Here is a 13323-nt window from a genome sequence, read left to right as displayed (position 1 = left end):
GCGGGAGGCGGCATTAATTTTCTATAATCACTGCACATGTGCCACCCCATCACCGTTTTTGTGGGGACAAGGACCCCTTTTTCGTTTTGGATCATGGTGACACCAGATTTCTTGGGCACGACTTGAGTTGGACTGACCCACTTGCTATCAGCTACGGGGTAAATAATACCAGCGTCTAGCAATTTCAAAACTTCATTTTTTACAACTTTTTTCATTGTGGGGTTCAGTCGCCGCTGAGGGTCTCTTCGAGGGATGGCTTCATCCTCCAGATTGATTCGATGGGAGCAAATTAAAGGGCTAATGCCTTTGATATCAGCAAGCGTCCAACCTTTCGCAGATTTATGCGTTCGCAGTAGTTCGAGTAACTGCAATTCTTGAGAATTTTGAAGGTTGGACGAGATGATAACTGGAAAGGTTTCACCGCCTCCCAAGAAGGCATGTTTCAAACCCTCGAGAAGTTGGGTCAATTGAACAATTGGCACCTCTTCGACTGAAGTCTTTAGCTGTGATCTCTCATGAGGTAGCTCTTCAAAGCGAGGTTGCCAAAATTGAGTCCTTCTATGGCGTGAGTCTATGCGATTTGATATTGCAAGAGTAGACTCAATAGAACTGGGACTTTCGTTGTTAGACAGAAATAGGAGTTCACCAAGATTATCAAAGTTCCTGCGCAATTGAACCTCCTCAGGAATTATAGTGTCAATCATGAATGTTTGATAGCATTCATCATCTTCTCGGGGTTGTTTCCCGATGTGGAAGTTATTGACTTCAAGAATCATGTTTCCAAACGATATCTTCATTAGACCATTCCGACAATTGATTAAAGTATTTGCAGTGGCAAGGAATGGTCTTCTGAGGATAATAGGAATTTTAGACTCCATGTTCACCACAGATTGGGTATCAAGAATAAGAAAATCCACAGGGTAATAGAATTTTTCAATTTGAACCAATACATATTCAACAATACCCCTAGGCTTTTTGGTGGAACGATCAGCAAGTTGTAGCACAACAAATGTTGGCTTCATTTCTCCAAGACCGAGTTACGAGTATACATAGTAAGGCATGAGGTTTACAGTCGAATCTGAGGTAAGAAAACTGCACCCTGTGTATGTATGACATGCATGTTTGTTATTGAGGCATGTTGGTTGATAAATGTGGACATGGAATGCATATTAAATGCTAGTGATTATTGTTTACTTGTATATGGTACTGACTAGTCAGGGACATTGACCTAAGAGTCACAAACGACAATAGCGTCCTGAACGCAGGGCCGAATGAAGATTAGATCTAATCGATATCAGTGTTGAATGACTCTAAGGCATTAACACTGGACCGAACCTAAGGTCGATGAACTTATAAGCGCTTGGCTAGTCTAAGACTAGTTACTGAGAGCCAGGGCCAAAGGCCTAGGTGACTGCTTGTCACATGGCTAGGGAACGATGTTCCAGGGTTATGACTCTATGGTCATGAGGAAAGTTATGTTGGTGACTATTCACCATGCACCTATCCTGTTTAAGCTAGTGAAAGGTTCACTTATCTGTTAAGCCCTGGTGACCCTATCGTCACATGGCTAAAGGGAGCTGTACTCGCTTTAGTGACTTTTGCGACTGTCACCTATCTGTTTTGGACAGAAAGTCCTGAATGATTATTATGATCATTGTTGATATTATATCATGCTATATTGTGTTTTCTTGCTGGGCCTTGGCTCATGGGTGCTATGTGGTGCAGGTAAAGGGAAAGAAAAATCTCACCCAACCTTGAGTGGAGAGCTTAGGTGGTGATGTGTACATATGCGGCCGCTTGACCACCAAGGCCAAGGAGTTTTCAGAGGAACTAGGGGGTTTACCCTAATTTTGCCGCTTAGGTCGGCGGGGTTGTAAATTTGAAACAGTAGTGACCTTTTTGTACTATAAGCAACTTGTAAATGTTTTGAATAGCTCATGAGCAGTTTTTTTAACTTAATGAAATATATCCTTTCCTTTTTATTGGTTTTCCACCTTAGCCTGTTAATCACACTTAGAGCACGTTTTTAACCAAAGGACTCGGGTAGCGGGTCAAATTTCCGGTTCACCGATCACCGTAACTGTTCTGGGGTAACCAGGGCGTTACACCTTTTGTTCAATCACCGCACTTACTTGCTTAGTCAAGAAAGCAGTCTTCTTGACATGATGCTTCCTTTTTGCGTTGCATAGATCCTTGATGATTTTGGCATAAGCGGGCACTTGTTTAATGATGTGAAGCAAAGGAAGATTAATCTTCACTTGTGTCAAGTGCTCTAGGAGTTTGTTGATGCGGTTCTTCGCCAACAGGTAATTTAAGAAAAGAAGAGAAAGGGATTAGTGCTAATAATGAACCGAAACAGATATGTGATCTTAGAAAATGAAAAGGTGACTCAAGACACGATTTTTAAGTGGTTCAAAGGTTAAAATCATTCTACTCCACTAGTCAATATTATTGCTCTATTCTGGGTATATGATTACAGGATATTTCTTACAAGAGATAATCCAACCCTTATTTATTCCCAGGGTCTCCATATATATAGGAGAAGGTACCTGGGAGTTGGTAAGAAGGTCATCCCGTGACCTTCTTACCCATCGTATCAACTCTGTGACATTCATGATTAATTCCTAAACCTGACACATGAGTGTGGTCAAATCAATAGGTAAGGAGATAATGGGCCGCACGGCAAAACCCAGTCGTGGGTGTCTGAATACGCACGTTCCTGCTGCGTGTCCGAGAAGTCAGGGGCATATCAGACACGTGATGTCTGATATATGCACGTTTACCTTGCGTGTGTTGACTTTACAAAGGGGTCATAGTGTTGTGATATTTTTGCTATGCAAGTGCACACAGTCGCAATTTGTAATAAAATGGTAAAAACCAAGTATCGTCCTCCAGGACTGATTTATCAATTACCAGTCAATTAATTTCTTGTTCTATTTGATAAATTAAAATTCTTGATTTTTTGTAAAAACAACAAAAGAAACTGTAAAGTGCAGAAATAATAAATGAAAATTAAATGGAATAACAACTAATAGTAAAACTTTTAATTTAACCACTGAAGAAACAAATAGGATATTTAATCTCATCAACTATCCTCCCTATTATTCCCTAATGCAAAGTATGAGTTCTTCTTCTTTTTACCTAATTCAATTAACAAGTTGATACAGCAGCCTATAATCATACTATGAATTATAAACTCAACCTAGGTGAAAATTTCCTATATTTCTATGGTAAATTGAACCACAAAGGTAGCATTAATCTTGACAACTTAATAAACAGTTACACAATTAACTCAGATACTTTCGTTCTAAATTAGAATTATGTCCAATATAACCACAGCAGATTTAAATTTCACTTCTCAGATTTTGACTTAAAGACATGTATGTCTGACTATAGATGACCAATCAATAATCAGTCTATAAGAACAGGTTATATGGAATTGAATAAGATTGAAGAAGAAGAGAATTGAAATTGCATTAGTTCATAATAGGGGTTCAAGTGATTCAATTAAACATCCTAAACAGAAAATTAGTTCATAATCATAATGCTAATCACAACAAAAATTAAAGATAACATCAGGAAGAAGAAGAAAAACATGTAAAAATACTCTAAGCCTTCAGCCTTCAAAACCAGAACTCCTCTCCCAGTCCATACGTGCCTTTCTTTTCTCTTTTTCGCCATATTAAAACCTAGGATTGAATTTTTAAAAGAGGTGGGCCGCGGCTCTACATTCACCATGTCGCGGCCCGTGTCAAAATTTATGGGTGAAATGCTCTTTCCATGTCGCGGCCCTATGCAGCCATGCCGCGGCCCGCGTCGACGAATTCTGGGCGAAATGCCCATCAATGCCGCGACCCTCTCTAGCCATGCCGCGGCCCGAAGATCTCCTTCAAAACAGTGGTTCTGTTTCACCACCTAGCCGCGACTCTATGTTGCTCATGTCGTGGCTCTTAAGGGATTTCTCAATTTTTCATCTCAAAAATTCACCAACACTTCCAAATTATGTTGAGATCCATTCTTTCTCAAAATATGTTGAAAAACTTGGTTATTTCCTCCCTTTCGTTGACATTTTTCTCTAAGTGCTCAATTCTTCCTGATATTCACAACGACAGACAAACAAAGCATAAACCCGCACTAAATGAAAGAAAAACGAAATAAAAGACTACTAAAAACATCACCTAAACATGACAAAAACTAGACTCAACAAACTCCCCCAAACTTAACCTTTACTCACCCTCGAGTAAAGATCAAGTTAAACTAACAAAAAGAAACAAACATAAAACGAACAAGCTAAACCATCATTACCATCTACACAGCTTTGCCAAAACTCATGAAATCTCAATTGCAATATTAATATCCAGAATTTCAGCTCAATTGCCTTAAAGTCCAATTTGTAAAGTTCAATTAGGGAAATCAATAATATATCACGAAAATGACTACAACACTTGGACTCTATCATATATGCTCAACTCATTCTAGACAATTCCACAAACCAATTTTTCAATATGCTTGCATTACTTGACCTTCTCCACTAATGTCAATAACACGTGTTTTGAAATCAAAAGGACTTTCACAAGTTATAGCGTTAGGCTTAGGCAAGGGTAGATGAAATTGTCATTTAGGCTCAACATTACCATAAGCATATAAACTTTACACCCAATCTTGATATTCACAACACAATTTAACACAACCCAAAGATCCTCTTTATTTCCAAAGATTGAGAAATTTAAACACTAGAGAGAATTTTTTATTTTATTTTTTATATACTATCTTTCCCCCAAACTTATGCATTTCAATGGGGACATCAAAAGAAAAGTAGTTTCTCTAAAAAAAAAAAAATTGTTTGTTTTTTTTTTTTTTTGTAATTTTTAATTTCTCAATCTTTTCTTGAATTTTTTTTTTCTATTGCCAACACCAATACACAAGAGTAACACCCATTATAAATCAATCCCCTATTATATTTTATAAACTCATGGTACAAATCTAGGAATGGAAAAATAATAAGGTATTCGGTTAAGCTCAAAAGAAGTGTTTAACAATAAAAGGTAGACTTTTAGGCTCAAAGAGGGTATCTAGGGAAAATTAAATCAAGGTTGGCTTGAAAAACACAATCGATCCAATAAAATTGCCTAAATCACTTTTCAAAACACATGTCATCAAGGATTTCGCCTCAAAGGCCAAATAATACAAGTTCTATCAAATTCAAATTGTCATACCACCAACCCTAGTCAAACATATATAATAAAATCCAAAAATGTTGCATTTTCAAAACATATTAAAAATTTCCCACAAAACTTTTAAATTAAACTCTAAAACAATTGAACCAAGCACACAGTTGAATTCAATTTCCTTTTCACGAGCAAAAACAAAGCAACAACAGACAAGAATGATGGCTTAATAGTTACACTAAACAACACAGAAAATAACACAACAGACTAAAAGCTAAACTAAATGACGCACAAAACAAAAATAAAACAAAATAAGCTCCCCCCCAAACTTAAGATGCACATTGTCCCCAATGTGATAAAGAAAAGGACAAAGGAAGAGAACTTACCTGACGCCACATCAGTATGGCGGAGGAGGTGGTGGAGGCGGCCACTGGTATGGAGAGTATTGTGGCGGAGGAGTGAAGTAATTCTCATCAGCAGAGCTCATAGTCCACCTCGTTACTAAGGCATTCAACTCCTCTATGTGAACTCGCCCATACTCATTTTGTTGCACCGTGAAGTCATTATAATGCTGATTTTGCGCATGATGCGATTGGATTAAGTATTGATTTTGCTGAATAAGATAATCCAATCAATCATGCGTGCGATGCGTATGCTCATCAATAGGTCCACCAATTGCCAAATTCGAAGGTGGGTTACTGGGACCTGCTTCATCTGCTTCCTCCTCCTCAGCTGGATCAATGTCCACTGGTTCATCAGCCCGGCTACGCTTATTATGCTGGCTAGAGGCAGGTGGCGTAAGAGAAGCCGAAGGGAATGCCGTAAACATAGTCTGATTGATTGGCCCCATTGGCTTCCGGACTAGATCGCTTGGGTAGACTGGTACCTCATAAGTGTTGCATAGGGTCGAGAGGAAAGTACCATGGGCAACACCAGGTGTAGTATTGAATCTGCTGATGTTGCGAATGTTGTAGCGAATTATTCCGCCCACATCAACTTTCATTTTGGTCATGATAGCATAAACCAACAAACAGCGCTCTCTATCAACAGTAGAAAGATGAGAGGTCGGCAATAAACGTGAACTTACAAAATAAACCCATGCCTTCGCAATTGGATTGAGCTGCCACTTGTTCATGTCTTTGGGCTTTCCATTATGATAGTTGAATCGTGCACCCTCCAAACTCAGAACTGCAGCCACAGCATCATAGTCTGGCTCATCAAAATGGGCCAACTGCCAATGTTCGTCCTTTTGTGCAGACAATGAAGGGAGGTCCAGTAATTGGTTAAATGAATAAGATTCCGTAGGCACCATTTTACCCCTAACAAAATTTTGCTTTTCTGCATCAAGATATGGGAAGTTGGCAAAGAATTCAAACATCTGAGAGTAGTTGGCCGGTCCCACATAGGTAGAGTCACAGAAGAAACCCCAATTACGTCGCAATATTTCAGCTCTGATGATATCATAGGCAGGGTTTTGTACCAAGGGTGCCTCATGAAACTCAAATCCCCTTTCCCTTACCACAGATTTCTTATGAATCTTTTTAAACAAGTCAGCTGCTTCCTTATTGACAAATAATTGCGTGTCATAATCAGCCGGGGGAGGTGGTGGTGGTTGAGTGCGGGATGAGGAGGCTTTCTTTGAGGAGGTACCTCTCGGAGGATTTCTCTTAGGACCCATTGTTTTTTTCAATACAAGAACAGACTTAACCCCCAAATTGGATTTCAAGAACTTGAGTACAACTTCCCCTTGGTTTCACTCCCCCAAAACTTTCTAAGTAACAAAATCAACAGCCCAACCACTAATCCCAGAAAAACAATTGACAAACCCCTTAAATGTCTCACAAGAAAAGCATAGCACAGTCCACAATACCACAATGTAATCTATTTTCCAATCAAAAGCGCTAGAATAGATATGAGACACTTACTTGAATGGCACAAGACTTCTTCTTTTTGTCTCTTTGGCTGATGAAAGTCTCAAGAATTGAGAGAGAAAAGGAGGTTTGAGTAGGATGGAAAATTGTGAAAGTGAAAGTGACTGAGAATGATGGCTAATTTAGGGCTTTTTACCCCAGATTTTGGACATGGGCCGCGGCATTACTTTGACCATGCCGCGGCCCGCATCAAATCTCCAGCCTAGAATGCGCGGCATCATGGTATCCATGCTGCGGCCCGCCTCTCATTTCTGGGAAAAACTGGGTTTCAATGTCGCGGCCCGCCCCTAGACTTCAAAATTTGTGGGCCTCTGGAACCCCCAATGCCGCGGCATTATATGGCTAGGCCGCGGCCCTTAAGGATTCTCCATTTTTTTTTTATATTTTTTTTATTTTTCACGTTTTTCACGGTTCTAAAAGTCCAAAAATAAACCAAATATTCATTGTTTACAAATACAAAAGTAAAATAAATAACAAGTAAAACATAGGGTGCCTCCTACAAGCGCTGTCGTTAACGTCATTTAGCCGGACGCTGAACCCCTTTTCAGAGAGGCTTCAGAAGGAGGATAGACTTTGCTTGATCGAAACTACCACCCAAGTAAGGCTTCAATCTCTGACCATTGACTTTAAAGGAATCACTTGAGTTGCCCCGAACTTCTACAGAACCATATGGAAAAACCTGAACAACAGTGAACGACCCTGACCATCTTGACTTCAATTTTCCAGGAAAAAGTCTCAATCTTGAATTAAAAAGAAGTACCTTCTGCCCTGGTTGGAACTCTCTCCTGACTAAGTTCTTGTCATGCCAAGCCTTTGTTCTCTCTTTATAAATCTTGGCGTTCTCATAAGCCTCATTTCTGAACTCGTCAAGTTCATTCAGTTGCAACAGCCTTCGTTCACTAGCGGCACTCCAATCAAAATTCAACTTTTTCATAGCCCAGAATGCCCTATGCTCCAGTTCAACTGGTAGATGACACGCTTTACCAAACACCAACCTGTAAGGAGACATGCCTATTGGTGTTTTGAATGCAGTTCTGTAAGCCCAAATCGCATCATCTAACTTCTTCGACTAATTTTTTCTCGAACTGTCAACGGTCTTCTCAAGGATGCTTTTGATTTCTCTGTTTGAAATTTCAGCTTGCCCATTTGATTGAGGATGGTAAGGAAAAGCTTTTCGATGATATACTCCATAACGAACCAGCAATGCATCAAGTTGTTTATTCACAAAGTGTTTCCCTTCATCACTAATGAGAGCTCGGGGAGTGCCAAATCTAGTAAAAATATGTTTATGCAGAAAATTAAGCACAGTTTTACCGTCATTGGCTCTAGTTGCTGTAGCCTTCACCCATTTGGATACATAATCCACTGCCAATAGAATATATTCATTGTTGTAAGATGGTGGAAAAGGCCCCATGAAATCGATGCCCCATACATCAAACAGTTCCACTTCAAGAATCCCCTGTAAAGGCATTTCATTTCTCCTCGAGATATTACCAGTTCGCTGACATCTATCACAAGCCCTGACAAAAACATTGGCATCCTTGAATAATGAAGGCCAATAGAAACCACTTTGTAATACCTTGGCCGCCGTTCTTGATGCTCCAAAGTGCCCTCCACATTGTTGAGTGTGACAGTGATTAAGAATGGACTGCATCTCTTCTTCAGGAACACACCTTCTGATAATCTGATCAACACAATGCCTATAGAGAATAGGCTCCTCCCAATAGTAATGTTTGAGCTCAGAAAATAATTTCTTTAATTACTGCTTTGACATTTCAGGAGGCACAATCTTGGCAACCAAGAAGTTCACTGTGTCAGCAAACCAAGGGACAGCTAAAGTCTCACTTACCCCAAACAACTGCTCATCAGGAAAGTGATCATTGATTTGCACTGCTTTCTTATTTTCAGTCTCCTCCACTTCAAGTCTAGAGAGATGATCAGCTACCACATTCTCGCTGCCCTTCTTGTCACGAATTTCCATGTCAAATTCTTGAAGCAAAAGAATCCATCTAATCAGGCGGGGCTTGGCATCTTTCTTTGACATCAAGTATTTAATGGCAGAGTGATCAGTGTAGGCAATCACATTGTTACCAATCAGATATGGTCTAAATTTGTCACAAGCAAACACAATAGCTAGCAGCTCTTTTTCTGTAGTAGCATAATTCAGCTGAGCATCATTTAGAGTCCGACTAGCATAATAAATAGACCTGAATACCCTGTCAATTCGCTGTCCCAAAACTTCCCCCACTGCGTAGTCACTGACATCACACATCAACTCAAAAGGCAATTCCCAATTTGGAGCTATCACAATTGGATCAGAAATAAGCTTTTCTTTCAAGAAATTGAAAGCCCTCAAACATTCATCATTAAAATCAAAGACAACTCCATTCATAAGCAGATTCGAGAGAGGCTTGGACACCTTAGAGAAATCTTTTATGAATCTTCGATAGAACCTAGCGTGACCAAGAAAACTTCTAACACCTTTGACTGAAACTGGTGGAGGCAGCTTTTCAATGGTAGAAATTTTTGCTCTATCTACCTCAATTCCCTCACTCAAAATTTTATGGCCAAGAAAAATCTTCTCTTTCACCATAAAATGACATTTCTCCCAATTCAGCACCAGATTTTCCTTCTCACAACGATTTAGCACGTTCTCCAAGTTACCCAAACAGAGGTCGAATGATGAGCCAAAAACAGAGAAATCATCCATGAATATCTCAATACACCGGTCTACCATATCTGAAAATATGGCCATCATGCACCGTTGAAATGTGGCAGGGGCATTACATAGTCCAAATGGCATTCTCTTGAAAGCAAATGTGCCATAAGGACATGTAAAAGTTGTTTTCTTTTGATCCTCTGGTGCAATAGCGATCTGATGATATCCTGAGTACCCATCCAAGAAATAGTAGTAGCTATGGCCTGCCAATCTGTCAAGCATCTGATCAAGGAAAGGCAAAGGAAAATGATCCTTCCTTGTTGCCTTGTTGAGCTTGCGGTAATCTATACAAATCCGCCACCCCGTTACAGTTCTTGTTGGAATGAGTTCATTGTTCTCATTTTTCACCACTGTCATACAACCCTTTTTAGGGACCACTTGCACAGGGCTCACCCATGCGCTATCAGAAATTGGGTAGATCACCCCAACATCCAACCATTTAAGAATTTGCTCCAATACTACTTCCTTCATGGCTGGATTGAGTCTTCGCTGGGCCTCTATGGATGGCTTGCTATTCTCCTCCAATAAGCTTTTATGCATCACTGTTGATGGGCTTATTCCTCTAATATCTGCCAAGGTCCACCCAATGGCCAATTTATCTCCCTTAGAACCCTCAACAATTTCTCCAATTCTAACTTTGACAGGTCAACTGACACAATGACAGGTAAAGTTTCATTCTCTCCCAAATAAGCATATCGCAAGTGATCTGGGAGGGCCTTTAATTCCAACTGCGGTGGCTGCTGAATGGATGTTAACGGTTTATCAGTCACATCTGCTAATTCTTGAAACTTCTTCCAATATGGCAAGAAAGAGTTGATCCAGTTTACACAATCTCTGATCTCAGCACCATCATCATCATCATCGACCTCATCACCCAATAATACTGCCTCTAAGGCATCACTGTTCATCCTTCTCTTGGAGACTGCCTTCTCTATCACATCCACACTAAAGCAACTGTCACTAGCCACTGGATACTTCATAGACTTGAAGACATTAAAGACCACCTCATCTCCTTGAACTCTAAGCTTAAGCTCTCCTTTGTGAACATCAATAAGAGCTTGGCCTGTGGCGGCCTACCAAGAATAATTAGTACATTTGTATCCTCCTCCATGTCCAAAACGATAAAGTCAGCTGGAAATATGAACTTATCCACCTTCACAAGAACATCTTCAATAATACCCCGTGGATGTGTCAACGATCGGTCTGCGAGCTGTAAAGTGACAGTTGTTGGTTTTGCCTCCCCTAAACCAAGTCTTCTAAACACAGATAAGGGCATCAGATTTATACTTGCCCCCAGATCACATAAGGCGTGCTTGCATTCAAACTTGCCAATGGTGCAAGGTATGGAGAAGCTCCTTGGATCTCTCAGCTTTTGGGGTAACTTCCTTTGTAAAATCGCACTGCACTCTTCAGTGAGTGCTACAGTTTGATAGTCCTCCATCCTCCTTTTCTTTGACAGAATCTCCTTCATGAATTTCACATAGCTGGGCATCTACTCCAGAGCCTCAACGAAAGGAATGTTTATGTGCAGCTTTTTAAACACCTCTAAAAACTTAGAAAACTGTTTATCTAATGTAGTCTTTCTAAGCCTCTGAGGGTATGGAACTCGAACTGGCTGCTCATCAACAACTGGCGGACTCTTTTCTGACTGCTGGTGGCCTTCAGTAACCCTTTCTGAATCAGACTGTTCACCCATCTATTTATTCTGAACTACTGCCTGTGGAGGTCTAGGCTGCTCAGTTTGCTTCCCACTCCTCAGAGTAATTGCCTGAACTTGCTCCTTGGGGTTGACTTCAGTATTACTGGGCAAATTTCCCTGCGGTCTGTTATTGAGCATATTGGCCAACTGCCCAACTTGTGTTTCCAGGTTTCTGATAAAAGATCTAGTCTCTGTCATAAACTGAGTTTGAGTGTTGGTGAGGGTCAACAATGCAGCTTGCAGTTCATTAGGCCTCTCAGGTTGAGCTTGATTCATTGATTGTTGAGGCCTAGGCTGTTGTGATGAAGAAGCTTGATCCATAGGTGGCTGAGACATGTTATTCTGAAATTGGCCCTGAAACTGAGGTTGTTGGCCTTGATTATTCTTCCAAGAAAAATTGGGGCGATTTCGCCACCCAGGATTGTAGGTATTGGAAAATGGATTATTGAGTGGTCTTTGAAAGTTTCCCACCGCTTGAACTTGAGCATGATCCATCGGAGTGTTATTATTCATACAGATAGGGCACTGATCGACAGAATGAGAACCACCACACATTTCACACCTCACTGCCATCTGAACCGCATTAGCAGATACAGTGCTCTGTTGTAACTGTTTCGTCAAGGAGGCTACTTGTGCTGTTAGAGCAGTGATTGCATCCAGCTCATGCACCCCAGCCACCTTTCTGGCCCCTGATGATCTTTCCTTAGACCACTGATGATTTTTTGTGGCCATGTCCTCTAGCAGCTCATAAGCACCAGTTGCGCTCTTGCTCATAAAAGTGCCACCTGCTGCAGCATCAATAATGGTTCTGGTTGTAGGACATAAACCATTGTAAAAATTCTGTACTAGCATCCACTGTTCAATGCCATGATGAGGACATCTTCTCAAGAGTTCCTTGAACCGTTCCCAAGCTTCATACAAAGACTCTCCATCATTCTAGAAAAATTTGTTGATCTCTCCCCTCAATTTAGCAGCTTTGGACGGGGGGAAGAATTTTGACAAAAATTTATGAGCTAGATCTTGCCAGGTAATAATAGAGTTTGGTTGCAGCGAGTTCAACCAAATTTTAGCTCTGTCCCTCAGAGAAAATGGGAAAAGCCTCAGTTTAATTGCGTCATCACTCACCCCATTGTATCTAAAAGTTCCACACAGCTCCAAAAAATTAGACAGATGGGTGAGAGGATCTTCAGAAGGCAACCCATTAAATTGCACAGAGGATTGCACCATTTGTAGAATAGCTGGCTTGATTTCAAAATTGTTGGCCTCTACAACTGGTGGGCGTATACTGTTTTGTACTCCCGTCAGAGTGGGCAGTACATAATCTCTCAGGCTCCTCTCAGCATTGTTCTGAGCCTGACCCCCTTGTACAACTCCAGGAATTGGAACATTCCTGCCATCCCCATCATTCTGTGCCATCTTCACAGATTTCTGGGCCTCCCTCTTGTTCTTTCTGATTTGCTTGCAAGATTTTTCAATCTCAGGATTCAAAGTAACAAGACTGTCTGCTCCTCTTCTGCCACGCATATACCAAAATTCACCTGAGATAGACAAATTAAGCAACTAAACAGATTAGAAACAAGAGAAATTAAAATCAAATTAGAATAAAAATTAATTAGACTGATATTGATAATTATTTTCAATCCCCGGCAACGGCGCCAAAAACTTGTTGCGATATTTTTGCTATGCAAGTGCAAACAGTCGCAATTTGTAATAAAATGGTAAAAACCAAGTATCGTCCTCAAGAACTGATTTATCAATTACCAGTCAATTAATTTCTTGTTCTATTTGATAAATTAAAATTCTTGA

General features: G+C 40.3%; 1 non-coding gene across 1 annotated transcript; it reads left to right on the top strand.

The window, feature by feature from the left end:
- Window positions 1-12379: 12379 nt before the first annotated feature.
- LOC133793035 (small nucleolar RNA R71) lies at window positions 12380-12486 on the top strand. Its single transcript, XR_009874499.1, has one exon. It is a non-coding gene; the product is annotated as a small nucleolar RNA R71 (small nucleolar RNA).
- The last annotated feature ends 837 nt before the right edge of the window (window positions 12487-13323 follow it).

The sequence above is a fragment of the Humulus lupulus genome, chromosome 7 (genome assembly GCF_963169125.1).
Source record: "Humulus lupulus chromosome 7, drHumLupu1.1, whole genome shotgun sequence".
In the NCBI taxonomy this organism is placed as follows: domain Eukaryota; kingdom Viridiplantae; phylum Streptophyta; class Magnoliopsida; order Rosales; family Cannabaceae; genus Humulus; species Humulus lupulus.
Note: the sequence above shows the minus strand (reverse complement) of the source record. Positions and strands in the feature narration are given on the sequence as shown.